The sequence below is a fragment of the Podarcis pityusensis genome (genome assembly GCF_964106645.2).
Source record: "Podarcis pityusensis genome assembly, chromosome: 13".
NCBI classification, from domain to species: Eukaryota; Metazoa; Chordata; class Lepidosauria; order Squamata; family Lacertidae; genus Podarcis; species Podarcis pityusensis.
Window position 1 is genome coordinate 20,013,195 of NC_138038.1, and position 14,133 is coordinate 20,027,327.

At 43.3% G+C, this 14,133-nt stretch overlaps 1 protein-coding gene across 5 annotated transcripts in view; it reads left to right on the forward strand.

The window, feature by feature from the left end:
* The first annotated feature begins 942 nt into the window (after positions 1 to 942).
* SPOP (speckle type BTB/POZ protein) overlaps positions 943 to 14,133 on the forward strand; it is a 48,132-nt gene continuing 34,941 nt past the window's right edge. For 2 of the 5 annotated variants that reach the window (XM_080979465.1, XM_080979466.1), the window contains exon 1: positions 1,469 to 1,837. The gene's annotated coding sequence lies outside the window, so the exon portion shown is untranslated. Of the gene's footprint in view, positions 1,073 to 1,316; positions 1,366 to 1,468; positions 1,838 to 14,133 lie in introns of those variants that run through there. The other 3 variants (XM_080979463.1, XM_080979464.1, XM_080979467.1) reach the window with 3 other exon arrangements.

Genomic DNA, 14,133 nt, shown 5'->3' on the forward strand with positions numbered 1-14,133 from the left:
CAACGTCCCACTTTTCTTTAGGACGTCCCTATTTTTATCGGAGAAACGTTGGGGGGGATGGAGCTATGCAACCCTCCCAAGCCAAGGAGATAAGTAACTATACAACCTTTAGAAGACATCTGAGGGCAGCTCTGTATAGGGATTTTTTTTTTATGCTTAATGTTTTATTATGTTTTTATATACGTTGGAAGCTGCCTGGAGTGGCTGGGGCAACCCAGTCAGATGGGCAGGGTGTAATAATAATAATAATAATAATAAGATAAAGTCCCTACCAGAGAAGAATGGCAACTTAAGTTAATAGATTATGCTGAAATGGCAAAAATGACCGGAAGAATCAGAAATCATGAAAACCAAAATTTTAACAAGGAATGGGGAAAATTTATAATTTATCTTAAAAAGCATTGTAAACATTTTAAATCGTTAGCAGGCTTGGAATAACACTTTTAGTTTAATGGTGAATTTTGGATATATTGGAGATGTAAAAGATTTGGATTATTATAAATGATGCAGGAGGAAATGACTAACAACAGGACCCACAAAGGGTAGGAAGCCCAGGAGATTCTTTGGCATCTTGTTTTTATGTTGTATGTTGGATATGTGACTGTAAAAATTTAATTTGAAAAACCAAATAAATAAATTTTAATAATATTAATAGAAGAAATAGAATAGGACGAACCTATTTTTATCAGAGAAATGTTGGAGAGTCTGCACTTAAAGAGTTGTGCTTTTGATATATGTAACTCGTACACAATACGTGTAGTCACTCAGAATAGGAATCCAGGGGTTTCAAACGCATCTGAGGAACAAGTGTGCACCGTCTGCCTGCCGCACCTCTCCTTTATGTTTTCCCACTCCGTTAATCTAAAATCTGCATTTCGACGAATTGCTGTTTTTCCCGCCAATTTTTCTTTCCAGGGAAGGTCCCTTGCGGCGCATGCGCAATACCTCCCCTCCTCCTGTTGAGTGAATGTAGCGTCGTGGCGACGTCACGGGAGAGTCCCGGATGTGTCAGGTCAGGGCGCTATGAGGAGACCACAAGGGGACGGTCGCAGCTACCGCATATCGCTGTCAGGTGAGGTGGAAAGGGCGGCGGATGTGGCTCGCCGTGCCGTAGGGACAAAGGGAGACGTATATTAACGACCGCGGGCGACCGGCCGCAAGATAATGAGCTGGAAAGGCCTGACGCAGGGAGAAGGGGCGGGGCAGAGAGAAAGAAGCCTCGGGCTAGAAGTGCGCATGCGCGCGCCGTGTGATTTCTGTGCCGCTGGAACTGCAGGCGCATGCGCCTTAGGTTCAAACGGTTGCCGGGGAGCTGCGCAGGCGCCTTACTGTGCGCTCGGCTTCGTGCGGGAGAAGGAGGCGCAGGTGAGGTCCAGGGCACGCATGCGGCGCGAAAAGTTTTGTAGCACTCCGCCCCACTGCGCCTGCGCAAAGGGGAGTGGAAGGGCAACAGCCACATCCTGCAGCTTCCTGGCTTCCCTTCTCTCATCTCCTCTCCCCCCCCCCCCGTACCTCCTATCCCTTTCCTGTTGCGCTTGCGCATAATGTTGCTGCAGGGGCCTTGCGGAATAATGATCCTCCGCAGCTGCGCAAGGGGGAAAGAATTGCAAGAGGAGACATGCTGCCAAATAGTGAGCCGCGAGTGCTGTTGCTAAGCTTTCACAAGGGGAAAGGAAGAAGGGGGCCAGGAATGATGGTGGAGTAGAGAGGGAGGGGGTTGTCTTTTTTTGCCTACGTTAATACCCCACTCACCTCACCTGCCTGGGTCACTGGCCTACTACCCCTGATTATTCTGATAGCGAACAAAGTGGCAGAAGTTACTTACTGAGGCCAACAGGTAAGAGCTCCATCCTTCTGATGCACCCCCCACCCCCTCTAACTGAATGATGGAAAAAGTGGTTGGGAGAAATAGATCTGTACTCCTTACGTTAATAAAGGAATTGTCTGGAGAGGCGGCGTTTGATCCTTGAAACCTTGACTGGGATCTTGTATGGTCCAATGAGTTTTGGTTTTGGATTTGGGAGACATGGTGTGAAATCACTGGTAAAAGACTGGAGGGTGGGGGATAAAAAAGCCAGGTAGTCTGTGGGTAAGGGCTTCTACTTCCCACACCTGTTAAAATGGTAATGATAGCATCAAGTTTTTGTTTTGTTTTTTGTAGGGATCGGAAAGTTTAGGATCAGAGATCATGCCAATGAATGGGTGGGTGTGCCCTGTGACAGGTTTAAATGAGTTGGCTTTTGAGTTCCCTCTCTTGTTCTAAAATCTCCTCCACCACACAAGTCAGTTGGAGTTGTGGAATGTGTAAGTTTACTTTTGAAAACTTAGAGCCTTTGAGGTGGGGAGAGTTAGAAAACAATAGAGGCCCTTTTCGTATACTTTGCTGCCCCATTCATTGATCCAGCAAAGAGTGATAATTTTCATGATGAATGCAGTGCAGTGAGTTCGATTCTGAAAGGAAGAAAAAGAAGAGAGGCTTAATAGTTATTTCACAGTTTAACTTACCATTACTCCCAGAGGTCTTGAGAGAGCAGATAAATGGACTAACTAGATTAAGAATCAAAAGTGGCTCCTGTGTGGTAGTTGCATATGAGGGAGAATTTTTTGCAGGTTCAGCTGTCACAGTCTTCTAGTAATGGGTAAAGCTGCAGCTGCTGAAAGTTTTTCTGCTCTGCGGCTGCTGAAGACATAGGAATATCTTCTCCTGTATTGAAACTGACCATCGTAACATCTGGACAAACCATCAAATACAGAAGTTGTCAGCACCTCCAGTCTTTGTTGTTGCTGTGCCTTTTTTTAACTTACAATAGTGCTGCCTTGCTTATGTTGTTGTAGCACCTATGTAACTCATCCAAACTGTTTTCAAACCATCTGGAGGCACAACCAAAATAAGCAACTGAGTGTACTTAATAAAGGGTTGTGTGCAAAGCAAACTGATAATCAGGAGATTTTAGACTTTTAAGCCACCCAGTCCCCAAAAGTTCTGAATGTATAACAGCATTTAATATTAAAAAGGCTCCATTTGGACATACCCTCCACGAAAAACCCCCAAACCCACACCTGTTAACATTTGTTACTCATTCATATGACCACTTGGCTAAACGAAGATCGTCCATCACTTGCCACTTGCTAAATATTTTGAGACTTAGGCTCTGATGGTACTTCTGGGAAGAGGACCATAACTAAGACGTGAGTGTGAAATCTCTTCGTGTGCCTTACCATGGTATTTTGGCATACTTCTTTGGAGAAAGCTTAGCTCAGTCAGTTATGTTTGGAAGTGGGTGAGAGTAGAGAGAAACCTAAGAGTAAAGTGTTACTGGAACAAGGAGTTGATGGAAGAGATGATGATATGCTAGCATCACGCCAAATCACTCTTGTCAGCATTTCTCACCAAGCTGTGAGGGGATTTATGGGTAAGTTACCAACTGCATGGCATGCAGAGAGGGTGGGAGTGATAAGTTAAAAGCAGGGTTTTTAAAAAATAGCCACTCAACTAGGCACCCATGATGGGTATGAATTGCTTCCAAGTGATCAGGCAGGGAAGTTTTTGTAAAGTGGTTCTTATTTTCTTTTCAGCCAAACATCATTAACATTGACATGTGTGGGCAGCAAAGCTAGTGGGGGAAAATAGTGTGAACTAGTAATTCGGTAAAGTTATTTGGAGGACTGTCTTAAAAGGTCTGGAATAATGGCTGCTGTACAGGAGTAGGTTGCCTGTTCTGTGGACCGCTCATGAGCCAGGGATGTTCCAAGCTAAAAGCTGTGTTGTAAAATGGTGGGCTTACAACTACCAAAGCATCATTCAAAAATCTATTCAAAGTGGGAAGTCAGTTGGCCTAGAGAATGTAGAATTCCCTTTGGCATATTAGGAAACAGATCAGTGTCGGTTGCCTGAACATTCCGAGGTACATAACAGACCAAACTGAAGGTGCCTAACTTTCTGGGTGGCAGCTCTCACCCTTCTCCAAACATACTATAAGAAAAGGATGGGGCAGGGGGTTAAGAGGATGTTGGAATTTGTGTTAGAAACTCCCCAGGCACGTTTTCTGACTGGAGCTGCTCCAGTTGTGACCACATGGAGATCTCTGGTTGCCAGGTTGGCGACTGACATCTCCAGCTGGCTGCCCTCTCCAGCTTTCTTAAGCAGAAGACCTTATTTATTGCGTTAATATCCTACCTTTTTCTCCAGGGGGTACATGGTTCACTCCTCTCCTCAGTCAATCCCTACAATGACCCTTTGAGGTAGGTTAGGAGGTTATGACTGGCCCAGGGTCACCCAGTGATTTTCATGACTGAGTAGGGATTAACCCAGGTCCTAGTCCAGCCACTACATCACACTGGCTTCCTAGGGTACTTCTGCTATGGGGCAGCTGGATATATATATATATATATATATATATATATGGAAAGCAAAATGCCCCTTAGAGAAGGATCTGAAATATTTTACCTTGAATCTTGAATTTGTTTTTTTTCTGGATTGTTTTATTTGATGTATTAATGTGCTGTGTGTAAACTGCTTTGAGATTTTTTTCTTTAAAATATCAAATGGTATAGAAATGAAAAGAAGAATAAATTTCATGGGGGGGGCAATGGGGCTTAGACATTCTGTTGTGGCAACTGTAACCTAGGTTTAAGGTGCCATTTGGCGATTAGCTTATTTATCTGAGTTTCTAACACTGCTTGGAACAGAAACTCGCCTGAAATGCTTTCCTTTTAACACCTGATGCAAAGAGCTATTGTAGAAGTTTCACATGCTTTATCTGCTTCTGTGCTGTACCATTTGAGACTGTATGTGGAATCAAATGTTTGAATACTCTCCCGCTTAAAAGAATAGGCCCTTCACATTCAGTGCAAGCATGTCGGGGAGAAGACTAGTTTATAATCTCTTCCCTGATATAATAGTTCTGAATGTGTTGTAGAGTATTTTCTGCGGGGAAGCATTCAGGCATTTAATCCTCATCTGCAGTCTAAAATGATACAGCCCAGCAACATAGACAGGTTAGACACCTGTCCACATGTGTAATCTCTAACAATTGCCCTGGGCTGTTGAATAAGCTGCCTTAATGGAGAATTGGTCAGTGAATGCCAGTGATGTAAGTCAGGAGGCGTTGGGGAAGAACGTGACCTCCTCTGAGGAAGGTTTGCCTTATACTTTGAGAACCACCACCGTTTTAGGTGGTTGTTGAGTCCAGATTGAGGGACAGTATAATCCAGATTGTCCCTTCCACTGATCTATTAGACCCTAGCATGCCAAAATTGACGGGATGATCCTTGCCCGCCCATCCCAAACTTCAGAACAAAATATTTTTGAATGTTTTATGTACCATAATAACTCAGCCAGTTACTAAAGGAAGGTGATTGGGCAAGGAAGCGTTTGTGAAATCTAAAACAGTAGTTGATCTAGCCATTGATGTGATAGATATAACTAACCTACATACAGTGGCACCTCGGGTTAAGTACTTAATTCGTTCTGGAGGTCCATTCTTAACCTGAAACTGTTCTTAACCTGAAGCACCACTTTAGCTAATGGGGCCTCCAGCTGCCGCCATGCCACTGGAGCACGATTTCTGTTCTCATCCTGAAGCAAAGTTCTTAACCCGAGGTACTATTTCTGGGTTAGCGGAGTCTGTAACCTGAAGCGTATGTAACCTGAAGTGTATGTAACCCGAGGTACCACTGTATATGGAAAGGCAGACTACTAATTTTTTTTTTAGGAGCTGCCATCTAATTTGCAAGAACTTATGCTAAGCCATGCGAATACAGTTTTGCTAAGATGGTTCTTGTAACTGAAATTCAAGCAAATTTGCGGTGAGAGCTACAGTTTTGAAAAATAAGGCCTGCCCTGCTGCTAGTACTTCCTATTTATCAATCTGAGAATGCTTCTAATAATTCAAACTGCTCCATAGCCTTTGCACTTCCAAGAGACCTGGGAGGGGAGATTTTTGCTGCTTGCCTTTTCTAGATAGGAAATGGAGGTTGAGAGATAAGTGACTTTACTCAAGACCACAAAGTTGCTGTGTTCAGACGCAGTGCTAGGCCGCATAGGATGGTTTGTTTAAAATACTATGCACAAGCTGCAGCCTGCAGCTTGAGCTCCCCCACTTTGCTGCTCTCATACCACAGAGCAGCTGGCTTATAGCATTGCATCCAAATCAGCACTTGGAAGTTTCTCTCCAGATCAGCTATGATTGGGAAACCATAGTTTTCCCCTTGGCTTCCCAGTTGTGGTTTATTTGGGAGAAACACCTGCTGGTTCAGGTGCAGTGCTGAACTATCTGTTCTGTGGTTTGCTTGACTGAAGGAGGTGTGAAACTGGACCACTCTGACCTACTTGCCTCACCACACAGTTTGCACCCGGTGTGCTTAAGCATATGCTATTTTGTGGCTTAGCATTGCACCCAAATGTAGCTGAGGTGAGCTTTAATCTATATCTGACTGCTTTGTTCACTTGATTATACATCCACCCCCCTGCCCTAAATACAATAAATGGATTGGATCAAATCCTATAGTTCTGTTAACTTAACAGATGTGTATAGTTTGGTTCTTTCTGTGTCTGTGTAATTAGGGCTCCCCGTGGATATACAAGCAGCAAACCTTGGTAAGTAGATATGGCATAAATCAAAGATGGGGAAGTGGATTCTGTTGGTGGGCTGGATCCTTATGACCCCTACACTCTACTGGCCAAGTTTGACAAGAGGGCAGGGCTGCCCACATGCCAGTCATCTGATGTCACAATGGCATTAGATGACCCATTTTTGCCAATGCAGTTAGAGGTCAAACCGCGTGTTGGCAAAGGCACTGCATTTTGCATACACTGATGAACAGCTGATTTTCAGGTCTTGGAAAGTGCTGTGCGTGGGGCTTTGCACAAAACTTTGATAGTGGTGGTGCTACTACCGATCAGTGGTTGCAGACCCCCCTTTCGGCCCATCCGTGTCTACACCTGCCTCACACCTGCCAGGTGTTAAATATGCTTGGCCCCGTTGTGGGCCCAGTGGAGAAGCCTGCAGGCCAGAGGTCCCTCGCCCCTGGGTATTTGCTTAGTAAATGGATTTGCTTAGTAACTAGCAGCAGTTCACGTTTTAGAGCATGGCTTTGGTGGTGTGACTTGTCTGATGGATCTAATAGAGTAGTAAGATCCCATGCCATCCCTTTCCAAAGTTCTGCATTTTGTGCCACTGTTCTTGAGGAGTCTGTGCTACAGAAAAATCAAGTGTTTTGTTGCTTGCCTCTTATTGTGAGATCAAGGACTAATTAAATTGCTTTAGGCAGTAGAGCGCTAGATACATTGTGGCCTGCAAATGAGATAACACCAGAGGCTTTTAAAAGTTTGCTAAAAATAATAATAAAAAAGCTTTACACGCTAAACTTCCTTTTCTCCTGCTCATTACTACTGGCCTAACATAACGGTGACTTCTAAGTGCTGCCCTCTCCCTGATTACTGTGAGTTGTGATGGCAACCCTCACTACTAAGTTGCATGATATTATAGCGCTTACACTGGGTAGGATAAATGAAAAATGCATGGGCAGGAATTGTTGGTCAGAGGAAAAATAATGGTGGCTACTAAGGCCTGTTGTAGTGTCCCTGCAGTGAGCTCCGCCTACATGGTGTGATCCCACCCCAACATATTGGCCTGCTGTTGGGGGCTACCGTTCTCTTACCCATAGCTACTTATCCACTGCCCGGGAACAGTTGAAAGATAAGATTGAGGGTTAAGTAGCATGACAGATTAACCATTCAAGCCATTCTGTGTCATACAAGTGGCTGTATTGGCAAGGTGTGTATGTGTGTGCATGTGTGTGTGTGTGTGTGTGTGCTCTTCTATACCTGTCCAGGATCTCTTTTTTAGAGAAAGGCAGGGTGATTTTGCATTCCATTAAAATAAGTAAATAGGCAAAAAAAAAAAAAACAAAAAAAAACCCCAACCAAAATAAAAAACCAACCCTGACTGGGAATGATTTCTGTTGTGACTCATACATATTTCAGAAAGGCTAGAAAGCTATTTGCCAAGGATGCATTCTTCTTGAGTTTCTACTTGCCTTCTGCACTGCATTTAGATGTGGAAATGCTCCTAGTCCTAGAGAATTGGAGATGTGCGAATTCTCAAGGAGCATTGCACGTATTCTCACTAGTTTAGATTTGTAGCCTGGCTCATCAAAAGGCTTTGGGAAGGGACATCTTTTCATACTATTAAACAAGAATCATGTTCTGGGAGCCCACATTCTAAACGAGTGAAAGCCAAGATGTCCAACTTCTTGGCTGTGGCTCTACTATAAATAACTCACAACTTGTCAGCTCGCCCCAGTTCCAGCCTCCTCCTGCTACAATATAGAAAGAGATAAATGCCCATTTAGTTATCCCTTAATTGTGATAACTCTTCTCCCACTCGCTTCAAATACTTCTGTATTGGGAAGGCAAAGTTGATATAGACCCTCCGCTGGGACCAGTTAGTTCAGCCAGCCAGAACAAACATTATTTAGTTTAGATTAACTTGCCCAGTCAAGAGGGCTCTGTACAGGTATCAGCGCTTGAAATAAAACCAATACATAAAATAAAATTGCCTCCTTGCTTGCCTCCCCTCCTGCTGTCTCTCCTTTTCTCCAGTCAGTTGGAAATGCCTTTGCTAAATCCATCTTTCTCCAATTGCTGTGATCACAATATCCTTTTCCGTCAGCTCTCTGTACTTTGGCTACTCCTCACAGATCTGCTGCTTCAATCCTTCCACGTATCTCCCTGAACCTGGAAGTTCTTGCTGCCAAATGAATTGTGGTGGGTAACCACCACTGAGAGGTTGTGAAATAACCTTACCTGGGAGACTTGCCTGGTGTCATGGTCTTTTCTGGGCCAGGTGAAGACCTCTTTGTTCATCCAGACCTTTAAATACCTTAGCCTCAGGCTCTTTTTCAAACACTGTTTTAATTTGGAATGTGTCTGCTGTCCTTTCGGTGTGGTATTTATGTAGGTCATCCGACTTAATTGTTTTATTTTCCTTTATATTTATTTACTTGGAATGCCAGTTGATTTTTTACTTATTTATTGTAAAGTGCCCAGACTACTTTTTATGTTATAGGGTGTCATATAGGGGTGTGTGTATAATTTCTCCACCTCTTTCACTTTCTCTACATCAGCGGTTCTCAACCTGTGGGTCCCCAGATGTTGTTGGACTACAACTCCCTTCATCCCTGAGCTCTGGCCTTGCTAGCTAGGGGTGATGAGTTGTAGTTCAACAACATCTGGGGACCCACGGGTTGAGAAAGGCTGCTCTATGTAGTCTACTAGTTACTCCAGGGGTCAGCAAGGTTTACCTCGCCTGGGCTGGTTCACTCCAGCAGAGATCCCTCTGTAGGCCAGATCGCGCACATGCCCATGATTTCTGGCACTGTGGAAGCAAATCCCTGCGCCGCGTTGCACCGGTTTAGCACAGCGCGCAGGCACTCACTGAGCGGGCGGCTTGGTTCGGGGGCGGCTCGTGGGCCATTTAAACAACCCCCGTGGGCCACTTGTGGGCAGTGATCCTTAGGTTGCCGACCCCTGAGTTACTCTTTGCTTTTTCCTCTCTGTTCCTTCTTCCATTCTGTTCCCTATGCTTCCTGCACCTCCTTCAAGCAACTCCTTCATCTCCCTTCATTGACTGCTCTAGCAAACCTCTTTCTCAATCACAGTTTCTCCATCCGTAACCTCTCCCTTCCACCTCTGTCTTGTCGAACACATAATGGAGTGTAAGGTCTTTTGTCAAGGTAACCACAGAAGCACCAACTCTGAATCAATGTGCAGTGGTAGTAATAGGTCATAGCTCTTCTGCAGATGGAAAAGAAGTAGAAATACTCATACGTACTTGCAAAAAGTGAGTTGGCTAAACGCTGCAAAATAAGTTAGCATGGCTAAAGGGAAAGAACTTGTGTCAAAGTCTGAACACAAGTAGGCACTAGAGAGTTGCTGTGTTTAGTTCAGAAGAAGAGCAGCAGGTTGTCCTGAATTGAGACATTTTGGGAAACAGCTGAAATACTGGAGCCTTGCAGGCGAACACTTGGAGTTCTCATCTGAGGGTATAAATTAAATATCCATTAGGCTGCATTCTTTTTTTTAAGCCATGTTTAATGATGGTTGATGAAAACCCTGCAAAACTGCAGGGCTTGTGAAGGACGTTTGCTTTCTTAAGCTGGAGCAACATGTGGCTGTTATAATATTTTGCTAATTAGTTATAAAAATATACAAAAGAAGAAGAATGGGGGTGGGGGAACTACACATTGTCACCAGGTCGTGTTTTCAAGCCCCAGCTGCCTCTCTTTCTCTTTTTCAGAGTAGTATTGAGAGAGTGTGTGTGATTTGTACAGAAGTAGTTGTAGATAGGAGTGGGAGTGCTTAACCCTTTCCCTTGCCCACCACTTTTGCAATCTCCCTGTCTCCAGTGATGAGTGTGGGAAGGCTTGAGCCCATCTTTCCCCTTTTATTCCCTGCAAGCTGATCACGACCTGCCAGCATTTTTCAGGGGAGAAGTGGCGCTGACAGTTTGGGAAGATGCCATATTTGCATCTAGGTATTTGAGGCAGGTATCCAATTTCTCCATGCTCACACGTTTTAAAGGGGGAAAGCTGTGATTTATATATGCATGTACCTGGACCTGGCACATGGTATCACCTGCACATCTGAATTGTACTTGAGCATCATTAACCAAGTTAAAACAGTTGCTTAAGAGGAATGCCTCAGATGTTCATCTTTGTGAATTCTCTCAAAATGTTCCTGCATTTGGTCCATTGTCTTCTATCTTTACATATGATTAATATTACAGTCTTTGACATGATTCTTTATACTTGCTAACAGTGTTTGAAATTTGCCAGGCGCATTTTGCACCTGACTATTGGCCACTTGCGACCAAGTGAAGATGCCCGGGCTCCAGAATGGTGCCTGACGTCAGAACCATCTGGAAGTGCATGCCTGGGGATCCTTGGATCTTGACTGTTTTCACACACTAACAACACATCCTGTAGAACTCTGTCCATTATATTTTATCTGCACAATCAGAACGAATTTCAGAAACCAAAAAGTTGTATTGAAAAATATGATTTTCAAGCTGTCTGACCCCAAAATGGCAACTAGGCATTCTGTTTTGGTGACTGCAACCCTGGCTTAAGGAGCCATTTGGCGCCTAGCTTATATATCTCAGTTTCTAACACTGGTTGCTAAGTTGAGTGGCCAGCTAGCCCAAGATACAGGGAACTTTCTGGACTATATGGCTCATTTAGTTTAGACTTAATCTTTAATCAGGAAGCTCTCCTTTTCTAGCTGATTTGAACTACTAGAAACCCACTTTGGCAAGTGAATGAGGGGAAGCCCCATTACTCCCCCCCCCATTTAAATGCTTAGAAGCCGTTTTAACAATCAGTCAATCAATCAATCAGTCAGTCAATCAATCAGTCAGTCAATCAATCAATCCATCAATCAATCAACAGGCCTCCTACAAGATTTCAGTGTCACAAATGTTGATCATTCACCTGCCTGATATTGGCAACTGAGAGGGCTGTGTACAGTGGTACCTCAGGTAGACTTCAGATTACATACGTTTCAGGTTACAGACTCCGCTAACCCAGAAATAGTGCTTCAGGTTAAGAACTTTGCTTCAGGATGAGAACAGAAATCGTGCTCCGGCGGCGCGGCAGCAGCTGGAGGCCCCATTAGCTAAAGTGGTGCTTCAGGTTAAGAACAGTTTCAGGTTAAGTATGGACCTCCGGAACGAATTAAGTACTTAACCTGAGGTACCACTGTATTAGCTACCAAAAAATCAGTTGCTAGCGTAAAGGTTTAGTTGAGGTTCTTTATCACTGAAAGATTAATATAGTTGCCTCCTCAACATACCCAGTTTTCCCAGTAAGTACTTGCAGAACCTGGTGAAGGCCAGTAATTAAAGGCACACTGTCAAAAATGAGTGTTTCCTAAGAAATTGTTAACTTTGGAACTGATTATCACTGAACTCACAGATTACTTAAATCAGGGTTTCCCACACTGTGGTCCACGCGTTTCATTCAGGTGGTCTGTGGCTTGTAAAAATACAATTCAAGATCATATAGCATGTGTCAAGTGCACCACAATTGCTACAAAAGGCCAAAAAATTATTAAGTGGTCCACCCAGACCCTCAGCAATTTTCAAGCGGTTTATGGGAAGAAGGTTTGGGAACCACTGACTTAAACGGTGCACATGCAGCTGTTATATAGATCTTAATCCCACGTGATTCCCCAACTGTAGCCTGCAACCTCAGCAACTTTAACTACAGATGCTTGATATATTGCAACTGAGGAGCTAATTAACACCCTTTTTGTTGGCCAGGTCCAGAAGAACGTGTGCGCACACGCAGCTTCACATATGTGGATCACTTTATTACCTTCCAAGACAGCTCTGTGACGCTGAAGTTAATGTGGCAATCCCCACATAAGAGCTTTTCTTAACGTTTGCTGGAGCCAGGCCAACTTCTCGCTCTGAGTCTTGTGTGTTTAATTTTGGACCCCGCAATCTCTTTCTTGCCAGATAGGCGTGTTCCTTAGGGCATTTGAGCACTTGCTGCTTATGTTTTACTGTCTTTTCTCTTGAACTGCAGCTTGCCCTAATAGAGCCTTCAGATTTTTATTTCGTAATAAGAAATAAGATGCATACTGCATGTAGTCTTTCTGGTCATCTGTAAAGATCCTTATTGGGTGTGGAATGTTAAAAGGATGCGCTTGTCCTACTGGAGGTTTTTGTGTAACTTCACTTTGCCAAAGGGTACACTTCTGGTAAGAGGTGGTGGAAAGAATAACTTATTTGCTGATGCATTAAAGAGAGGAATCTCTCTTTCCTGCTCTGATTCAAGGCGTCTGCTTCTTTACTCAGTGATCACAGTGTTACCAGGTCATGAATTCTGAAAACAAAAATACAGTGTTGGGGCACCTTAAAGATGAAGCTGATCTTTAAGGGGCCCTAAGACTTAGTCTGTTGCAGATAACACAACAAACAGGACCAGTGTTAGAAATTAGCCAAGTGTGTTTTGCGACTGGCGCAGGTCCAATTGGGACCATGTGGAGATCTCAGGGCTGGCAACAGGGGAAAGCAAAATGTCACTTAGAGAAGGTTCTGAAATATTTTTCTTGAAGCTTGAATTATTGTTTTATTTGATGTTTCAATGTGTTGTGAACGGCTTTGAGATTTGTTCTATAAAATATAAAGTGGGATAGAAATGATGATAAATAATTCCACAGCAAACAAAAAATGGCACTGAGACAATCTATTGTGGCAATCACAACCTAGGTTTAAGGTGCCATTTGGCAATTAGATTATATATCTGAGTTTCTAACACTGAACATGAATATCATTCCAGAAGTCAATTGATTGTATTTCTTCCCATTCAAATGACTTGGCTTACAAACCATAAATAACAACAATATAATGGAACATTACAAATACAGCATAAATCATATAATTAACAAATCATCAAAACAATTGCAATCTGTGAAACACTATTAACAAACCAGCAATTAAAAAATAAGCTAAACATCGCAATTACAGTCTAAGTCATATTATATGACTAGCAGATAAATAAGGTATTTACAAATCTAATAAAACAATATTAACAAAATAGCAACTAGAAATAAGTTCATACATGCACACTCCCCCCCAATGACTCATAATCTTTTACTCTTTTCAGTTTATTCAACTAAATATACACATCCATCATACAGGAGGACCCTGATCTAATAGAAATACCCCCCAGCTGTGTTTCTGCAGGAGATTTCTCTCCATGTAAATAGTAGGTGTGGGGTCCTGATCCATTTCAGGGCTGTAGTGAAGTCAAAGTGCTGAAAGTTCAAACGCACGCACACACCAAATTCCCAATCCACTTTGGGGAGATCACTCTGGAAACTTTGCTTTTGAAAGATGCACCAAGTTCTTTCCATGAAGTCTGAAAATATGTTGGCAAGGCATGCATGTTTAGAGTCAAATGTGCTCCATGCTGTTACCTTCCATCTGTCCTTTTGGTTTGGTTCTTTCCGCTTTGCAACTACATTTGGTTGAGCTGTATTCCCTGCTGCTCCAAGAAGGGTGAAACATGTGGGCATCTTTTAGCCACCAAGAGCAGCCAAAAGCATTGCTGCCACCGAACATC